This window comes from Callithrix jacchus, chromosome 11 (assembly GCF_049354715.1).
Source record: "Callithrix jacchus isolate 240 chromosome 11, calJac240_pri, whole genome shotgun sequence".
NCBI classification, from domain to species: domain Eukaryota; kingdom Metazoa; phylum Chordata; class Mammalia; order Primates; family Cebidae; genus Callithrix; species Callithrix jacchus.
In genome coordinates this window covers 82,893,543-82,914,890 of record NC_133512.1, presented here as the reverse complement: position 1 = coordinate 82,914,890, position 21,348 = coordinate 82,893,543, and positions in this window count along the sequence as shown.

Genomic DNA, 21,348 nt, shown 5'->3' with positions numbered 1-21,348 from the left:
GGTTTTAATTGATAAGTTAGAACATTTGCCTCATATAGGGAGAAAATCTGTCAAAGGAAATTAAATGTGTGTATGTGTATACATATATATTTATTTATTACTGTAAATTTGGCATCATTTTATCATCCATACTAAAATGCCTAGGCAGACAGCCAAAAGCCTCAGCGCATGCTTATTTTTGGTCCAAATAAATAATAACGGATAATTTGGAAAGTGTTAATTATATTAAATTACAATTAGTAATATCTAAGTGTGAGGTTGTTATGTGATATATTTCATTCACTGTTCAACCAACTGCTTTAATTATAATTTTGGTATGTTTTCTGCATTAATAAAAGAAAAATATTGCACACTCTACTGGATTATACCAACAGGCACAATAATGTTAGGAAGTAATGAACCCAAGTAGAAATTCATGAAGAAAATTTACATAAACCACAATCTAAGAATATTTTAGAAAATATTGTATCAACATATATTTGAATGGACTTGTAATAGGCAATTCATGCTAACAAACAAACATTCCTCTACTTCATAAAAATAACAATAAAATGTCATTAGCAAAGTCATCACAAAATCTTTACAAGAGACAGAAAATCACAGAGAGAAGGAGGAAAAGAGAAAGGAGAAAAAAATCAGAAGACAAAATTCCAGGTGTCAGATCCTGGAACAAAATATGTTAGAAATGTTCTCCTTTCCAGATAAGCCTCATGGCTCATATCTATATTAATGTATATGAATCCATATTGCTATCTTTCTATTCTTTTTGATTAATAGTTAAAATTATTAATTTTTTTTCTCTTAGCAATAAGCACAAACTGAGCAATATTACTGAAATGTTAGTAAACCCTACCTTGGAATCTTACATCAGGGAAATGGCCCATGGGGCTTGAGTGAGGTGACTCTGGTTAGGAAAAACAAAAGTGTTCCAGGTCTTTCTTGGGTCAACAGGAGTAATCTCATGTGTATGTATCAGAGAGTTTTGATTGATAAAGATGGCAAAGAACTGGGAGGTTTACTAAGTGCACACACTCACAGAGAACAAAGATTTTTTTTCAGAGGCCAGGGTTTTAAAAAACTGAACAGAAAAGGGGCTGTCCCCATTGAGTCCCTTACAATCATCCAGACACTGGAAACTGGGTTTAGCCAATCTTAGAACATGCTTTTTGAAGTCAAGAAATAGAATCTCAAAAGAACAATGCCAGATGCACCACATGGTGCCAGCTTAGCTGACGGGTTCCTATCAGAGGGCTTCCTGAGTACAGCCAGGTCAGACCTGGCTCAGCTCTTCATGCCTTCCTGCAACTGTGTTGAGAGACTGCTCTGCTGGGCCTGGCAGAATGAGAGAGAGAAGAACATCTGCCATGCCACCCACTGTTTCTGCTCAGATGACCCCCACCTCCACCCCCAGGTTGTAGAAGAGTCGGCCAGGAAAAATATCCCACCCCCAGGTCTGGGCATACAGAAAAAAGTGGGTGGCTAGTCTAGGTCTTTGAGTTTCAACCACTGCACCCCTAACTGTAGACTTCTCTTTAAGGTGCAGATGCACAGAGGACTCCATTCTGATGACTGTCTATATCAAGGCTTCCTACCATCAGGGAAATTGGGTGAGCTGCTCCTGCTGATGATGCTATGGGGCCCTCCTATGGGAGATACCAGTATTAGCATATAGGACTTGGTGCCTAGATTGGGGCTGGCTTTAGGGTAGGTGGGACAGAGACTTCTTGAAGCTCTCATGTAGGCTATCCCAAGTCTCTTGGAAGTGGCTGCTATGTCTCACCTTCTCCCTGGCCCAGTGCGACTGCCCCTCATGGTCCTTCACACTAGGGACTTCTCCATATTATACCTTCAGCTTCTTGGCACAGGAGCGATCCTTAACAATCCATTATCTCAAATAGATGTAAAACCCAGCAACATAGAGATACAAAAAAGACCTCGGAGACCAAATCCTGGTGAAAATAGCTTAGCCCATGTGAAGATCCCATGACTCTAAAAGACACAAAGAATTCACTCCTGAGCTACTAATGTCCGCCTACTATTCGCCCAACACTGATGAATGAGCTGGAAAGCACTCATCAGTGCATGAAAGAGATGAAAATCCCTGCTGGGGAGAAAAATAAAGTAGGGAAGAGGAGGACAGAAGGGGATAGAGTGCGTTGCAATATCAAATAGGGTGGCCAGAGGTTTCACTGCGGAAGTGCTGCATTTGAGCAGACTTGAAAGAGGTGAGACTGTGAGTCATGCAGTACCCAGAGGAAGAGCATTCCAGGCAGAAGGGACAATGAGTGCAAAGGCCCTCAGCTGTGAGCATGGCAGCTTGGGCAAGGAGCAGCAAGGAGGCTGATGTGCCAGAATCAGAGTAAGCAAGAGAGAGAGACATGCAGAATGAGGTAAGGCAGAGGGGGTCAATTCCTGTGGGGCCTCATAGGGCCTGGAATGCCTTTGGCTTTTGCTCTGGGTGAAATGGGTACTCCTAGGAGCATTTTGAGCTGAAAAGAGAAAAGGCCTGACTTACACCCTGTTAGGAGACCTCCGCCTATGGAGGATCAGATCACATCACTGGTTGGCCTGATGATGCCCATACTAAGTGCAGGTGAAGCCTCGAGAAGGGAGAAAGGAAGTAGAAAGTGCTCCAAGCAGGAGGAGCAGGAACGGGCACAGCAGGTGAGGGAGGCTGTGATTTAGAGCAGCATGGGGAAACCTGGAGTATACATTTTCTGACAGTGAAGGAGTGACAGCTGGCACAGAGATGGAGATGATATGAACACGGGTGTAGAATCACATCAGTCTACAGCCAAACCCCTAACCCACTTTAAGGACTCTGGAGGGCTTCATAGCCGAGAACAATTATGATTTAACACGTGAAGAAAAAGTTAAAATGTGACCAAAAGAGGGCGTGTTTTTCACTTTCTTCTTTCATAAGATTACACCATCTTGGGACAATCTGCCAGACAAGCCTCGCCACTTACATTATGTGTGTCCCATGCTGGTGTCTGCTTTTAATGAACATTGTAAGCCACTTTGCACATGAGCATATACCAGTTGCTACTGGTGAGATATTAAACATCTATTTTATAATCAGTCTTTGAAAAATCCAAGGTATACAAGGGAAGAGTACAAAGAAATCCCAAAGGTCTGGTGCTAAGCAAACACAGAAAATGTGAGATTTCTGATAAGCAACATGGAACATGTGACCAATTTGACACTGACCGCTGTGCTGGGTGTAAAGTAGAGGATCACAGATGTAAAGGCCCTGGGAGAGGCAGGTGGGTGGGAATGTGATGATAGGTGACATTTTGGGGGGCCATCCTATATCTTTTCTATTTGATTTCAAAAGTAAAGCTTATTTATTGCTATTAGCGTTGCAAAATTACAGAAGAGTATGAAGTTTAAAAAAATCTTTCCTCTCTAATCCCTCTACTCACAAATAGTCACAGTTAACAATTTGGTGTTTATCTTCTAGTTTTTTCTGCACCTGTATAATTTCTTATGTATCAATTTATGTATTATATATATTCCTATTACATATATGTACACAAACACATATGCATATTTAAACAACAAAACAGCAGTTCTCCTTATTTTTCTCCCTCCTTCCCTGAACCCCTTACTTCTTCATGGCTTTCACTCCAGATTACAGTGTATAGATCTGTCTCATTTTCTTAAATAGGTTTTTTTTTTCTACTCTAAATTCATATGGGACTGGGGGCAGAGGCTCACACCTGTAATACTAGCACTTTGGGAGGCTGGGGGCAGATCACTTGAAGTCGGAAGTTCAAGACCAGCCTGGCCAACATGGTGAAACCCCATCTCTACTAAAACTACAAAGATTAGCTGGGTATGATGGCATGCACCTGTAATCCCAGCTACTCAGGAGACTGAGTCAGGAGAATCACTTGAACCTGGGACGTGGAGATTGCAGTTAGCCAGATCATGCCACTGCACTCCAGCCTGGGTAACAGAGTGAGACTTTCTCTCAAAAAAAAAAAAAATCATATGGAACCCACAAAAAGCCCAAATCACCAAAGCCATGCTAAACAAAAAGAACAAAGCCAGAGGCATCACATTACCCAACTTCAAACTGTACTACAAGTCTGCAGTAACTAAAACAGCATGGTACTAGTGCAAAAACAGACAGATGAATGGAACAGAATAGGGAACAAAATAGGGAAACCAGAAATAAAGCCACACACCTACAACCACCTGATTTTTGATGAAGTCAGCAAAAATAAGCAATGGGGAAAGGATTTTTTTTTTTTTTTGAGAGGAAGTCTTGCTCTGTTGCCAGGCTGGAGTGCAGTGGTACGATTTCAGCTCACTGCAACCTCCACCTCCCAGGTTCAAGTGATTCTCCTGCCTCAGCCTTCTGAGTAGCTGGGACTACAGGTGTATGCCATCATGCCCAGCTAATTTTTGTATTTTTAGTAGAGACGGGGTTTCACCATGTTGGCCAGGATGGTCTCGATCTCTTGACCTCGTGATCTGCCTACCTCTGCCTCCCAAAGTGCTAGGATTACAGACATGAGCCACTGCGCCCAGCCAGGATTTTCTATTTAATAAATTGTGCTAGGATAGCTGGCTAGCCATATGCAGAAGAATGAAACTGGACCCCTACCTTTCACCACATACAAAAATTAACTCAAGATGGATTAAAGATTTAAAGGTAAGGCTTCAAACTATAAGAATCCTAGAAGAAAATCTAGGAAATACTATTCTGGACATCAGCCTTGGGAAAGAATTTATGACTAAGCCTTCGAAAACAATTGCAACAAAAACAAAATTGACAAGTCAGACCTAATTAAACTAAAGAGCTTTGTGCAACAAAAGAAGCTGTCAACAGAGTAAAGAGATGGCATACAGAATGAAAGAATATATTCACAACAAAGTGAAAAAAAATCTATAAGAAACTTAATACAACAAATAAAAACAAATAACTCCATTAAAAAGTGGACAAAAGACAGGAATAGACACTTCTCAAAAGAAGATATACAAGCAGCCAACAAACAAGAAAAATGTTCAACATCATTAATCATCAGAGAACTGCAAATAAAAACCACAATGAGGGCCGGGCACGGTGGCTCACGCCTATAATCCCAGCATTTGGGAGGCCGAGGCGGGTGGATCAGGAGGTCAAGAAATTGAGGCCATCCTGGTCAACATGGTGAAACCCCGTCTCTACTAAAAATACAAAAATTAGCTGGGCATGGTGGCACACGCCTGTAGTCCCAGCTACTCGGGAGCTTGAGGCAGGAGAATTGCTTGAACCCAGGAGGCGGAGGTTGCAGTGAGCCGAGATCTCGCCATTGTACTCCAGCCTGGGTAACAGGAGTGAAACTCCATCTCAAAAAAAAAAACAAAAAACCACAATGCGATAACATCTTACACAAGATGTTATCTGTCAGTCAGAATGGCTATTTTTAAAAAGTCAAAAAGCAACAGATATTGGTGAGGCTACAGAGAAAACGGAATGCTTATACATTGTTGGTGGGAATGTGTACTAGTTTAGCCACTGTGGAAAGCAATTTGGAGATGTCTCATAAAACTGAAAACGAAACTACTAATCAACTCAGTAATTCCATTAGTGGATATGTATCCAAAAAAATGTTCTATCAAAAAGACACATGCACTCATATATTCATCACTATTCACAACAGCATAGACATGGAATCAACCTAGGTGTTCATCATTGGTGGATTGGAGAAAGAAAATGTGGCACATATACACCATGGAATATTACATGGCCAGAAAAAAGAACAAAATCATGTCCTTTGCATCGACATGGATGCAGCTGGAGGCCATTATCCTAAGAAAACTAAAGCAGGAACAGAAAACCAAATGTTGCATATTCTCACTTAGAAGTGGGAGCTAAACATTGGGAACTCATGGACGTTAAGTCCATGGCAACAATAGACATTGGGGATTTCTACAGCATGAGGGAGCAGGGAAAGGGTTGAAAAACTAACTGTTGGGTACTATGATCACTACCTGAATACAGGATCATTTGTACCCCAAACCTTATCATCAAGCAGTATACCCATGTAACAAACCTGGAAACGTACTCCCTGAATCTAAAATAAAACTTAAATTAAAAAAAAAAATGGACTGAATTTAGCCGACTGCTCAACATTTACATCCTGAAGCAACTTGTTTATTTGATGCCAATATGGATTATTTTCATTAAGAATCTGTAGGGTAACTTAAATTTGAATGCTGTGTGGATGGGGTAGAGAGCAGAAGGCTGGAAAGTCAGGAGGAAAGGATAAATAAATTACAATTTTTTTCTTGATCATTTTACTATGTAGTATTTGTATCATGCACATAAATGTAATTATAGTTTTTGTCCCACTTAATACGGTTGAATCTTTTATGGCTTCTATTTTCCTTTTAGTTAGAAAGTATTCCACTCTCTAAAGTTACATAAAAATTCTCCCATGCTTATTTCTAGAAATTTTATGGCTTCATTTTTTTCCAGTTTACCTTGAAGGATAATGGTTACTCTGGGGATAATGGTTATATTCATTATCTTGATTGTGGTGGTGATGGTTTCGTAGGTACATCAAAACTTATCAAATTGTATGTCAGTTAAATATTTTAAATATGCCCATTAAAAATTTTACTATTGTAATTGTAAATTAAACAGATTTTTTTTAAATTGTGGTTTAATGTACATAGCATAAAATTTACCATCTTAACCATTTTAAGTGTACAGTTAGTTCAGTGATGTTAAGTAAATTCACATTGTTGTGTGCCTCACTTTTCTTAAGAGATGGAATAGCAGAAGAGTCACAAATACGGGCTTTGGAAGCTGGCTGCCTAGGTTCAAATCCCAGCTCCTGTGCTTCTGTGTGGTCTTGGGCAAGCCATTTATCCTACATGCCTCTATTTAATAATCTGTGTTGTTATTATCTCAATTTCTAAAATTGGAATAATAATACCATCATCCATCTCATAGCAGTGTTGCAAAGCTCAAACACATATTAACAATTAAATTACTTAGAATAGGGTCTAGCATGCAAGAAGAATTAACTATAGCACAAATTATGTTTAATTTGAAGGATATATCATAATTTATCTAACTAATGCCCTACAAATGGCTGGTTAGTATATTTTGTTAGATAGCTGTTAGCCATACTGGAGGCACCAATTCAAATTTGAACCTGTTCTTTACGTTTTCCTTTGGACAAATGATACCAAAGTATTTAGCCTTTTATAAGGTAGGATATTTCATATATCTGAGAAATCTAAGTCACAAGAAACATCCTGCCCTGGCATAAATTCAGTTGGATCTATATCTCAAACAACACATAAGGATAAACTCCAAGGTCATCAAAGACTTCAAGATAAACTGGAAAAAAAATGAAGCCATAAAAGTTCTAGAAGTTAGCTTGAGAGAATTCCTACGTGATAACTTTAGAGAGGGGAATACTTTTAACTAAAAGAAAAACAGAAGCCATAAAAGATTCAATTATATTTAGGGGAAAAAGAACTACAACTACATTTATATGCATGATACAGACACTACAATGTAAAAACAATCAAGAATGTTTGTAATTCATATAAAGACAAAAAAGATAATCTCCTTGATACATAAGATGCACTTAGAAATTCTGGGTTTTTTTCTTTAAGGGAAATGCAATTGAAGCTATACTAAGATATTATTTTTCCTATATCAGATTGGTAAAATCCAGAAGTTTGACAACACTCTGTCGGTAAGACTGGGGAAAAGGTACTCATATATCACTAAAGAAAGTATAAATTTGGTTTGAACTTTTTGGATGACAACTTGGCAACATCTATTGCAGTAAGCTAAACGGTGGCCTCCAAAAGATGTTCATGTTCTAATCCCTGGGACTTGGAAATATTAATTTCTATGACAAAAGATTAAGTTAAGGATCTTGAAAGGAGGCATTTATCCTGAATTATTTGAATGGGTCCTAAATGCAATCACATGTGTAATACAGTCACATGTATAATGAAATCACATGTGCAATATGAGAGAGGCAGAGGGAGTTTTCAAGTGACCTACAGAGAAGAGAGAAAGAGAGGACGGCCATTGGAAGCTGGAGGCAGAGACTGGAGTGATATAGCTGCAAGCCAAGGAACTATTACAGCCACCAGAAACTGGAAGAGACAAGGGAGGAATGTGACCCTGCTGACACCTTTTTTTGCAGACTTGATTTCAGAATTCTAGCATCCAGAATTGTGAGAGAATAAATTTCATCATTTTAAGCCACCAAGGCTGTAGCAATGTGTTGCTGCAGCCACAGGAAACGAATACATTATTAAACTTAAAAAGATTAGTACAATCACAAATTCAAACAAATTACAAATAAAATGAAATGACAAATATAAACATTGGGAACATGACCATCCCTCCTCCCACTCAGAGGCAGTTGGGAAGGTGAAAGAGCACACATTAGCTGACCTCTATGATAGGGGGTGCTGCTGACATTTTCGGAGTAAGGAGCAGTAATAGTAAACAGCCATGTAGGCAGACCAGTTCCAAACACTGATGAATTCCTTCACCCGGAATGTCATTAGCAGAGAAGCACTGCCATACCTTTTAATGCTGCAATCCCACTTCATGTCATTTTTTCCCACAGATTTACTTGCACACAAACAAAATGATGAATATAGAAGCTCATTCAATGCAGTGTTGTATCTAATAGTAAAAGATTGAAAATGACCCAAATGTCCTCCTCAACATGGGAGTAGTTAAATAATAAGTTATAGTATATCCATACAATGGACTACTATGCAGCTTTTTTAAAAGTGTGAGAAACTTCTCGATGAACTAATATGGAAAGATTCCAAAACATGTTAAGTGGAAAGGGTAAGGTATAAGACAATATACACTGAATGCTAACATTTATATAAAAGGAAAAGAGGAGAATACAAAGTAATATTCATATATAGTTTTATAAAGATGATTATCCAAGAAATGGTTTGCAGGCAGAAATGAGAATGTGATGGATGGAATTAGGGTGGCAATTAGGCCTTTCGTGATTTGACTTTCACTCTATGTTTTTAAGGTTTTTAATCATGTGAATATTATGCTATTAAAAAAATAATCTAAGGCATGAGGGTAGGCTTTTCTCAAACGCTTGTGCAGCCTGTGGCCAGAGTACAGATGGAAAGCTACATACTATTAAGTCTAAACATTTATTTTATTTATTTATTTATTTTTTTTTTAATTTTTTATTGGATTTTAGGTTTTGGGGTACATGAGCAGAGCATGTAAGACAGTTGCGTAGGAACACACATGGCAGTGTGCTTTTCTTTCCTTCTCCCCTTCACCCACATTTGGCATTTCTCCCCAGGCTATCCCTCCCCACATCCCCCTCCCACTGGCCCTCCCCTTTTCCCCCCAATAGACCCCAGTGTTTAGTACTCCCCTTTCTGTGTCCATGTGTTCTCATTTTTCATCACCCACCTATGAGTGAGAATATGCGGTGTTTCATTTTCTGTTCTTGTGTCAGTTTGCTGAGGATGACGTTCTCCAGATTCATCCATGTCCCTACAAACGACACAAACTCATCATTTCTGATTGCTGCATAATATTCCATGGTGTATATGTGCCACATTTTTCCAATCCAGTCTATTATCAATGGGCATTTGGGTTGATTCCAGGTCTTTGCTATTGTAAACAGTGCTGCAGTGAACATTCGTGTACATGTGTCCTTATAGCAGAACGATTTATAGTCTTTTGGATATATACCCAGTAATGGGATTGCTGGGTCAAATGGAATTTCTATTTCTAAGGCCTTGAGGAATCGCCACACTGTCTTCCACAATGGTTGAACTAATTTACACTCCCACCAACAGTGTAAAAGTGTTCCTTTTTCTCCACATCCTCTCCAGCATCTGTTGTCTCCAGATTTTTTAATGATCGCCATTCTAACTGGCGTGAGATGGTATCTCAATGTGGTTTTGATTTGCATCTCTCTGATGACCAGTGACGATGAGCATTTTTTCATATGATTGTTGGCCTCATATATGTCTTCTTTCGTAAAGTGTCTGTTCATATCCTTTGCCCACTTTTGAATGGGCTTGTTTGTTTTTTTCCTGTAAATCTGTTTGAGTTGTTTGTAAATTCTGGATATCAGCCCTTTGTCAGATGGGTAAACTGCAAAAATTTTTTCCCATTCTGTTGGTTGCCGATCCACTCTAGTGACTGTTTCTTTTGCCGTGCAGAAGCTGTGGAGTTTGATTAGGTCCCATTTGTCTATTTTGGCTTTTGTTGCCAATGTTTTTGGTGTTTTGTTCATAAAGTCCTTTCCTACTCCTATGTCCTGGATAGTTTTGCCTAGATTTCCTTGTAGGGTTTTTATGGTGCCAGGTCTTATGTTTAAGTCTTTAATCCATCTGGAGTTAATTTTAGTGTAAGGTGTCAGGAAGGGGTCCAGTTTCTGCTTTCTGCACATGGCTAGCCAGTTTTCCCAACACCATTTGTTAAACAGGGAATCCTTTCCCCCTTGCTTGTTTTTGTCAGGTTTATCAAAGATTGTATAGTGGTAGATATGTTGTGTTGCCTCCTGTGCCTCTGTTTTGTTCCATTGGTCTATATCTCTGTTTTGGTACCAGTACCATGCTGTTTTGATTACTGTAGCCTTGTAGTATAGTTTGAAATCCGGTAGTGTGATGCCCCCCGCTGTGTTCTTTTTGCTTAGAATTGACTTGGCTATGCGGGCTCTCTTTTGGTTCCATATGAAGTTCATGGTGGTTTTTTCCAGTTCTGTGAAGAAAGTCAATGGTAGCTTGATGGGGATAGCATTGATTCTGTAAATTACTTTGGGCAGTATAGCCATTTTCACGATATTAATTCTTCCTAACCATGAACATGGGATGTTTCTCCATCTGTTTGTGTCCTCTCTGATTTCGTTGAGCAGTGGTTTGTAGTTCTCCTTGAAGAGGTCCCTTACGTTCCTTGTGAGTTGTATTCCAAGGTATTTTATTCTTTTTGTAGCAATTGTGAATGGCAGTTCGTTCTTGATTTGGCTTTCTTTAAGTCTGTTATTGGTGTAGACGAATGCTTGTGATTTTTGCACATTGATTTTATATCCTGAGACGTTGCTTATCAGTTTCAGGAGTTTTTGGGCTGAGGTGATGGGGTCTTCTAGGTATACTATCATGTCGTCTGCAAATAGAGACAATTTGGCTTCCACCTTTCCTATTTGAATACCCTTTATTTCTTTTTCTTGCCTGATTGCTCTGGCTAGAACTTCCAGAACTATGTTGAATAGGAGTGGTGAAAGAGGGCATCCTTGTCTAGTGCCAGATTTCAAAGGGAATGCTTCCAGTTTTTGCCCATTCAGTATGATATTGGCTGTTGGTTTGTCATAAATAGCTTTTATTACTTTGAGATACGTTCCATCGATACCGAGTTTATTGAGGGTTTTTAGCATAAAGGGCTGTTGAATTTTGTCGAATGCCTTCTCTGCGTCAATTGAGATAATCATGTGGTTTTTGTTTTTGGTTCTGTTTATGTGGTGAATTACGTTTATAGACTTGTGTATGTTGAACCAGCCTTGCATCCCCGGGATGAATCCTACTTGATCATGGTGAATAAGTTTTTTGATTTGCTCTTGCATTCGGCTTGCCAATATTTTATTGAAGATTTTTGCATCTATGTTCATCATGGATATTGGCCTGAAGTTTTCTTTTCTCGTTGGGTCTCTGCCGGGTTTTGGTATCAGGATGATGTTGGTCTCGTAAAATGATTTGGGAAGGATTCCCTCTTTTTGGATTGTTTGAAATAGTTTTAGAAGAAATGGTACCAGCTCCTCTTTGTGTGTCTGGTAGAATTCGGCTGTGAACTCGTCTGGACCTGGGCTTTTTTTGTGTGGTAGGCTCTTAATTGCTGCCTCGACTTCTGACCTTGTTATTGGTCTATTCATAGTTTCAGCTTCCTCCTGGTTTAGGCTTGGGAGGACACAGGAGTCCAGGAATTTATCCATTTCTTCCAGGTTTACTAGTTTATGTGCATAGAGTTGTTTGTAATATTCTCTGATGATGGTTTGAATTTCTGTGGAATCTGTGGTGATTTCCCCTTTATCATTTTTTATTGCATCTATTTGGTTGTTCTCTCTTTTCTTTTTAATCAATCTGGCTAGTGGTCTGTCTATTTTGTTGATCTTTTCAAAAAACCAGCTCTTGGATTTATTGATTTTTTGAAGGGTTTTTCGTGTCTCAATCTCCTTCAGTTCAGCTCTGATCTTAGTTATTTCTTGTCTTCTGCTGGGTTTTGAGTTTTTTTGATCTTGCTCCTCTAGCTCTTTCAATTTTGACGATAGGGTGTCAATTTTGGATCTCTCCATTCTCCTCATATGGGCACTTATTGCTATATACTTTCCTCTAGAGACTGCTTTAAATGTGTCCCAGAAGTTCTGGCATGTTGTGTCTTTGTTCTCATTGGTTTTGAAGAACTTCTTTATTTCTGACTTCATTTCATTGTTTACCCAGTCAACATTCAAGAGCCAGTTGTTCAGTTTCCATGAAGCTGTGCGGTTCTGGGTTGGTTTCTGTATTCTGAGTTCTAACTTGATTGCACTATGGTCTGAGAGGCTGTTTGTTATGATTTCAGTTGTTTTGCATTTGTTGAGCAGTGCTTTACTTCCAATTATGTGGTCAATTTTTGAGTAGGTGTGATGTGGTGCTGAGAAGAATGTATATTCTGTGGATTTGGGGTGGAGAGTTCTGTAAATGTCTATCAGGTTTGCTTGCTCCAGAATTTCATATCCAGCCAAACTGAGCTTCAGAAGTGAAGGAAAAATAAAATCCTTTGCGAACAAGCAAGTACTCAGAGATTTTGTCACCACCAGGCCAGCTTTACAAGAGCTCCTAAAAGAGGCACTACACATAGAAAGGAACAACCAGTACCAGCCATTCCAAAATCACACTAAAAGTTTAAGAGCATCAACATAATGAAGATTCTACAACAACTAACAGGCAAAACAGCCACTTAGCATCAAAATGGCAGTATCAAATTCATACATAACAATATTAACCCTAAATGTAAATGGACTAAATGCACCAATCAAAAGACACAGACTGGCATATTGGATAAAAATCCAAAACCCATCAATGTGCTGTATCCAGGAAACCCATCTCACATGCAAGGATACATAAAGGCTCAAAATAAAGGGATGGAGAAAGATTTACCAAGCAAATGGAGAGCAAAAAAAAGCAGGAGTTGCAATTCTCATCTCTGATAAAATAGACTCTAAAGCAACAAAGATAAAAAGAGACAAAGAAGGCCATTACATACTGGTAAAAGGATCGATAAAACAAGAAGAGCTAACGATCCTAAACATATATGGACCCAATGCAGGAGCACCCAGATACATAAGGCAAGTTCTTAATGACTTACAAAGAGACTTAGACTCCCACACAATAATAGTGGGAGAGTTTAACACTCCACTGTCAATATTAGACAGATCAACCAGACAGAAAATCAACAAGGATATCCAGGGCTTGAACAAGTCTAAACATTTAAAATTTATAAATCAAGCTGGGTGTGGTGGCTTATGCCTATAATCCCAGCACTCTGTGAGGCCTAGACAGGCAGATCATTTGAGGCCAGGAGTTCAGGAACAGCCTGGCCAACATGCTGAAACTCCCATCTCTACACAGAATAAATAAATAAATAAAATAATAAAAGTTGTAAATCAAGCCAACAAACAGTTAATTAAAATATGCTCTCTTCTCCTATTTTGAAAAACTTTCTTAATGATAAAATAGAAAAAAGATAAGAATAAAATGTAAAATTTGGCCAAGTATCAAACATGATAAAATTAAGTTATTATTGTGCATGTCTGAGTGGTCCACTGATAGTCCAGAGATGTTGAGAATAGTAGTAAATACAGGCATTTAATTTACAGTGTATTTTATATTTTTTCCATATGTTCTCTTTTCTTGCCCCCATTTCAATAAAATCACTAATCATTTAGTTATAAGCAAGATTTTTGCATAATTTGACCCCTGTAAACAGTAATACCAAATTAGATAATATTTCTTGAGTAAAGTTTTTAGGTATTTTTTTCTTAATTAGTTTCAGTTTGAGGAAACCACTCTGCTGAGGCAAAAACAACTGGAATTGTCCATAACTTTTCAAAGTAACATTTAGATTAGAAACAAACCATAAAATGTTTCAACGTTATAATGTTCATGTTCAAACATTATAATGGGGTCTTCACTGCAGAAATTATTACAAAATACTTTAGTTGCATTACATAAATCACTAGCACTCAATTGCCCTTCTCTTCATCTCTCAGAGAAATATTTAGATCTATACAGTATTTCTTACATTTCAAAAATTTTGAGCCAGGCATAGTGGTTCACACCTGTAATCCCAGCACTTTGGGAAGCCAAGGTGGGTGGATCACTTGAGCTTAGGTGTTTGAGACCAGCCTGGGCTACACAGCAAAACCCTGTCTCTAAAAATAAAATAAAATAAAAACGTCAGTGCTAAGAAATTGTAAAGCAACCTAGAAGTAGTATATGTCCTTCAGCATTCTATTCAAAGGACTCAAACGCTCAGAACTTGCCCAGGTCTTCCTGAAGTATGAATATCATTGGCTTCTTTTAAACTGAGGGACTGTGTTAATCAAAATAAAATAAATTATGAAAAAGCATCTGTAATACCTAAAAACTTATTATTACAAAGATTGATAATGTGGTTTTGGAAAAAAAAGGAACTCTAAATGGACATAGGTGAGGATATGGTCAACATAATGCAGTCAGCAACAAACCAACTCTTTATTTAAAGTATCTCAAATCATAATAGAACTGAAGATGCAATAGCAAACAATTTTACAGAACTGCTAAGAGAACATAGAAAAACCCAAACCAGCCATCTAAGACAGATGGAGATGAAAGCATACAGCTATACAAGAAAATTTTCTCTAAAAAGAGTTACTAGAGGGAGAAAAATCTCAAGTCTCTGAAGAGAAGGTAATTAATCCAATTATTTCAATGAACTTGAGTTTCTCCTTGCTACAGTATTTCTGGAATCTTTATATGGCTGTAACCTTGACAGTGTGGTCATCTATAATATACCAGCCAAGGGTCTGATACAAAATTCTAATACCCTAAGAGTACATCATTAAAATGCTTTAAATAGAGTAAGAATTTGAAAGTCTTATTACTTACTAAAGGGATCTATCTTAAAGTTAACTCAATAAGGGAAAGTGGTTACGAGAGAAAAGGGAAAGAAAACTGAAGGAGGTCAACTGTAGAAAGAGGACTGAATGAGGTGAGCGTTGAGTGGATTGATTTATCAACGGACACCTATGTTCTTCATAATCTCTATGCTCACCTCTCCTAGCATGTAAATTACATTGTGTGGCCATGGCCTTTTTATTTGACTGCCTCACCACTGTACTATAAGCTTAAGGATAAGATGATGGCTGTTGTATTCTCCTTTGTGTCTCCAGAAATTACACAAGGTCTAATATACAGTACGTACTTACTGGTAGAGGTTAGGTAGATGGATGGACGGATGGGTGAGTTGGTAGGTGAAAGGGTAGAAAGGGATGGAGGAATGGAGGGTTGGGTGGAGGGGTGGATGGGTAGGCAAGTGGATGAATAGATGAATAGACAGATGGATGGATAGATGGGTGGATTAGTCCATGCATCTGTGGTGTCAAGCAGCTGCAGATTTCTTGGCTACAATAATTACGAGTTTCTTCATATCCATGGGAAGCTCAACTACCAATGCCACAGCCATAGCCACAAACATCTCTTAGACACCATTAACCTTGCTGCAATAGCTTGATCAAATTCCCAGTGTTCACCTAAAAGGAATTCTATATATTGGAAGAGAAATTTTAGAAGTCAAACCTGAAAAAAAAGAAAGAAAGAAAAAGAAAATATACGACTTTCTCATAAATGGCAACATCTTTCAGGGATAGTTCTGGTCAGGATCAATGTAAAGCAATTTTTTTTGTTGAAATTTTAAATTATTTTAACAGTGTTATTGAGAAATAACTCACATACCATATGACTTCCCCATTTAAAGTATATAATTCAATGGGTTTTTATTATAGTCACAAAATTGTTCAACTATCACCACAATGAATTTGGGAACATTTTCATCACCTTAAAAAGAAATCTTATACTTATTAGCAGTCACCTCCCATTTTTCCAGATCCTGGAAACCACTAATCTGCTTTCTGTTTCTATAGATTCCCTATTCTGGACACTTTATATAAATAGAATCATACGACTTTTGGACTTTGATGACTAGTTTCTTCAATTAGTGTGTGATGTTTTTATTCATCCATGTTGTAGTATGTATCATTTCCTTTCTTTTTATTGCCAAATAATATTCTATTGTATTAATGTATTACATATTGTTTGTCCATTCATCAATTGATGAACATTTGGATGGTTTCCACTTTTTGGCTATTATGAAGAATGCTGCTATAAACATTCATGCACAAGTATTTGTGTGAACATATGTTTTTATTTTTGGTGGTTTATATATCTAAGAGTGGAATTGCTGGGTCATATGGCAACTTTACATTTAACCTTCTGAAGTACTGCCAGACTATTTTTCAGCCTGACTTTGCCATTTTACATTTCCATCAGCAAAGTATGAAAGTTCCAATCGCTCTACATTTTCATTCATACTTGTATTCCCCTGTTTCTTTTGAGCAGAAGGCAGTCTTGTAATATATTCAAAGTCTGATTCCTGGCCTTCCTATTTCCCTTTACTTCTCTTTCCTTCCTAACCAGGTTTTCTTTCAAGTATGCAGTGCCCTCCCTGGGCAGTGTCCCTTCCCACTTCCATATACTGTTGTGACCTAAACTCTATAAGGCACGGATCCCTCTTTAATTCCCCAGCCCTATGATTTTTACTCAAAGATTTTGAGGAGCATCACATTCAAGAAGCACAGGTAAGCATGCCAAAACAATTTCAAAATAACTCAAGTTCTTTACATGATTTCTCAACACTAAGGAAAGGGTTGGGATAGACATGTAACAAAGTACCCCCATTTTTCTATGAAAAATAAAATGTTAGGTTTTTAAAATAGTTTTTCTCTTTTCTTTTTTTCTCCATTTCCCCCTGTTCCCCAATTCCTACTTAGCCCTTTAGTAATACAATTATAATCTCTTACCTTCCCTTCACCAGACACTCTCTACAGGGCAAGTTCATCTATGTACTTAGAAGCTCCAGAGTGGAGCTCTCACCCTCCTGGAGGTTGCCTTGAGAGATGACAGTCAATCTACAATGCAAAGTATGCCTGCTATGAAATTCTTTTCCACTTGGAGAGTTTCAGCCACCTTTTCAACCTAGTTCTGCCCACAAGGACACCAGTGGTCACCAGCTTGATCACCTGGTAGATAAGGCACTGAAGCAAGTTTTGTGGACTCTCACCTGCTTGCTTCCTCTCCTGCATATCATTCAGGCTACTCCCCCTTTTAAAAGTGCCTGCTTTCTGCTCCAAAAGCAAAGTGGTACCCTTAAGGCAGGAAGCCAGGACTTCTTCCCCTAAGCTAGCTTTGGAATAAAAAAGTCACTTTATTTATATGAGACCTCCCTCTCATTAATTGAACTCTGCAAATAGCAAGCAACTGAACTTTGTTTCAATTACAGACACATAGGTAGGTGGCCTAAATCCCTTTCAAAGGATTGGCTTCCAGTTGGGGGTGGGTGAGACGGGGTGTGCAGTGAGCTACTTCAGAGGCCTCTTCCTTTCCAGAGAAGCACACATTCTATGATGAAGCCCATTAAAGGTGTGTAGGCACATTCATTCCGGCTTGGCACAGAACACTCCCTCCATAGCTCCCTGCCAAATTGGCCAAGGCTACTTTCAGTCTGCACTGCAGTTCAGCTTCTTCCTTTGCCCAATCCTATTTCCTTCTTCTTCCCTTCATAGGTGTTGATTCTTAATAAATACCTTGCACTTCAAACTCCATCTCAGCATTTGCTTCCAAAGAACCCTAGCTATGTGAGATGGTACCAGGAGTGGCCCAAAAAAACAGGCAATAAGATAAGATTGTTGAGCAGTTATCAGTTGCCTCTGGCTGGCAATGAGGACTGGTAACAGGAGGAACACAGATAGCCCTGGGGCAAGGTGACAGTTCAGTTGTTAAAACTTCTTGAATTTGGAAGGTGTACTGATGGTAGGGAATGAACTAGCTGGAGTGATTTTGGGCATTTTGGATGTATGGAGAAAAGAACAGCTGCAAGGATTAAGGGTATTGGATGGGACTGCTAAGTGCCAGTGATGCTATACAGAAAGATAATGAACATTTAAGCACTGAGTAATAAGCTATTGGAAGCCAGGTGTGGAAGCCAGAGGGCCTCTGTAGATTGCATACAAAGAAGCTCTTATTTCCTCAAGAAGGGTGGAAAAGCCAAGGAACAAGTTCAGGAGGGTTATTCTCCAGACTCATCTGAACTTACTGAGCCCATTGAATACAGATGTTGTTTACTAACATGATGTGAAAGGAAAATAAAATCTTGGGACCTCAAACTCATTGTGCCAAAGGAAAAGTAAAGCTTATAACCTGAGTCACATAAAAACTGCCTTACTTTTGTTCCCAAATAGATAGCTGTAATTTCACATGCTTACTTTCTTTTATGTAAAATGTAGATCTACTAAGCACAAGACCAACGTATAATTGGCTTTTCTCTCCACTTTTTTCTTTGCACATATAAAATGTAGATTCACTGAGTGCTAATTAGAGCCTCAGAAGACTGCAACCACTTGCCTCATTGCCTACCCACTCCCCTCCTTTTTGACTTTCCTCCCTCCCCTCCTGCTCACTCTTTCCCCTTTGAATACTGAAGTACTCAAAACCCTCTTTTAAAAAAAGCACAGGGCACAGGATTCTACTGTGACTTGTGTCTCTTTTTCCTGGACATGTCCTAAACCTTGCCAAAATAAACCTCTAAATCAATTGAGACAACTCAGTCACTTTTTGATTTATAATTATGAAGGTACCCTTTCATCCTCTCACCCCAGAAGACAATTCAGAAGCCTCTCCCTTTTCTTCATGTGACATTTACTCTGATAACTGCAATAGGAAAAGGGGAATATCTAGATATTTTTCAGACTGCCTGAAACAAAATCTGAGTAGATATTGATACGTAAAGACCTAAAGCATCACCATAACACCTTGTTACAGAGAAGGATATGGGGACTAGGTAATAAATACAATTTTAACCAACTTCTGGCTTAGTAATCTACTGTGTCTGTGAACCACCCTGTGATTAGTCACCAACTGTACAACTAAAATGGACATAATTGTCAGTCGCTGTAACTCCCATCTAGAGCTCTTGGTCTGTGAGGTAAGAGTAGGCTATCATAGAAGGAAAGACCAAGTAAAAGACTCTGAACCTCTCCTGCACTCCACCTGAATATAGTGATGTTGTGAGAAAAAGCAGAGATTAATGTCCTCCTCAAGAATCAAAAAGATGTAGACATGGTGATTCCTAAAATATCTCCCTTTAATTTGCCAATCTAGGCCCTGAGAAACCAAATGGATCTTGGGGGATTGCTATAAATTCAGAGTCAGCAAGCTTTTTTCATAAAGGGCCAGATGGTAAATATCTTAAATTTTGCAAGCCATAGAGTTTCCTGTTGCAACTATTCAATTACGTTGTTGTAGCATTGTATCAGGGTTTTCTAGAGAGACAGAACTAATGGAATATATGTGTGTGTGTGTGACACACACACACACATGGGAGTTTATTAAGTATTAACTCATACAATTACAAGGTCCCACAACAGGTCATCTGCAGGCTACAAAGTAAGGAGACCCAGTCCAAATTCCGAAACTGAATAACTTGGGGTCCAGTGTTTGAGGGCAAGAGGCATCTAGCACGGGAGGAAGATGCAGGCTGGGAGGCTAGGGAAGTCTCTCTTTTCATGTTTTTCTGCCTGCTTATATTCTAGCCATGCTGGCAGCTGATCAGATGGTGCCCACCCAGATTAGGGGTGGGTCTGCCTTTCCCGAGCCCACTGACTCAAATGTTAATCTCCTTTGGCAACACCCTCACAGGCACACTCAGGACCAATAGTTTGTATCCTTCAGTCCAATCAAGTTGATAGTATTAACCATCACAAGCATGAACGTAGTCATAGATAATTTGTAAATGTGGCTGTGTTCTAATAAAACTTTGCTTACAAAAATACATAGAGGACTGGATTTGGTCTTCAGGCTTCAGTTTGCTGACTCCTGCTATAGACTACGAGAAACACAGTAGAATCCCCAGTTACAGCCACCAGGTGATTGTACTATGGTTTGAATGTGTTTCCAAAATTTTATATATTGAAAACTTAATCTTAAAACTCATATGTTGATTGGAGGTGGATCCTTTGGGAGATAATTAGGATTAGATAAAGTTCATCAAGGTGGGGCCCTCATGATGGGCCTTCTAGGAAGAGGAAGAGAGGCCTAAGCTGGCATGCACGCTCTTGCCCTCACTATGTGATGCCTTCAGTCATGTTACAACCCAGCAAGAAGGTCCCTACAAGATGCCAGTGCCATGCTCTTGGATTTCCCAGCTTCCAGACCATACTAAATAATTTATTTTATTTATAAACTACCCAGTCTTGGGTATTCAGTTATAGCAACAGAAAATGGAGTAAAACATATGATATCTTTGCTAGATAAAGTATATGGCATTAGGTATATGGCATGTGGTCACTGATTTGATGAATATGTTTCTTTTTTTATCACAGTCATGAGTCACATTCACATAGGATAGGCAATAATATATATTTTCAGTTTTGCTCTAGAGCTGTGTGAAAATCTTCCCTCTATCATGATGTACTAGGAAGAGATCTGGTCTACTGTGCTCAAGAACCACCCTGTGAGTAGCTCCCCTGTCACCAACTGAACAACTCAGATGGACATAATTGGCAGTTGGTGCTACTCCCACATAGAGCTCTTAGTCTTGTTCCGTGACATTCCACAGAACAAGATTTTAACTTACTACATGAGGCATTATGTTGACTAAATCAAATCAGCAAGAGATGACTAGCATGCTAGAGGCTGGTAAAACATGGGTTCTCCAGAAGGTGGGACACAAAGTCTTTGAGTATGCAGGAGCCAGCTATATTCATTCAAATGTTATGGTCCAGTGGTCAGGGGGCACCCTCTCCTAAAGAAAAGACAAATTACTGCATGTTTTACTTCTGACCACAAAGAAAGATACACTGTGCCTGGTGGATCTCTTTGGGAACTGGAAGCATCATATTCTATGGCTAGAAATATTTCTACAGTCTATATTCTGAAAGAGGTGAAAGACTGCTGGATTTGAGAGCTGCAAAGCAAGAAATCAGGCTGCAATGCATACAGCCCTCCTGCATGAGTCACATGACTCAGCAGATC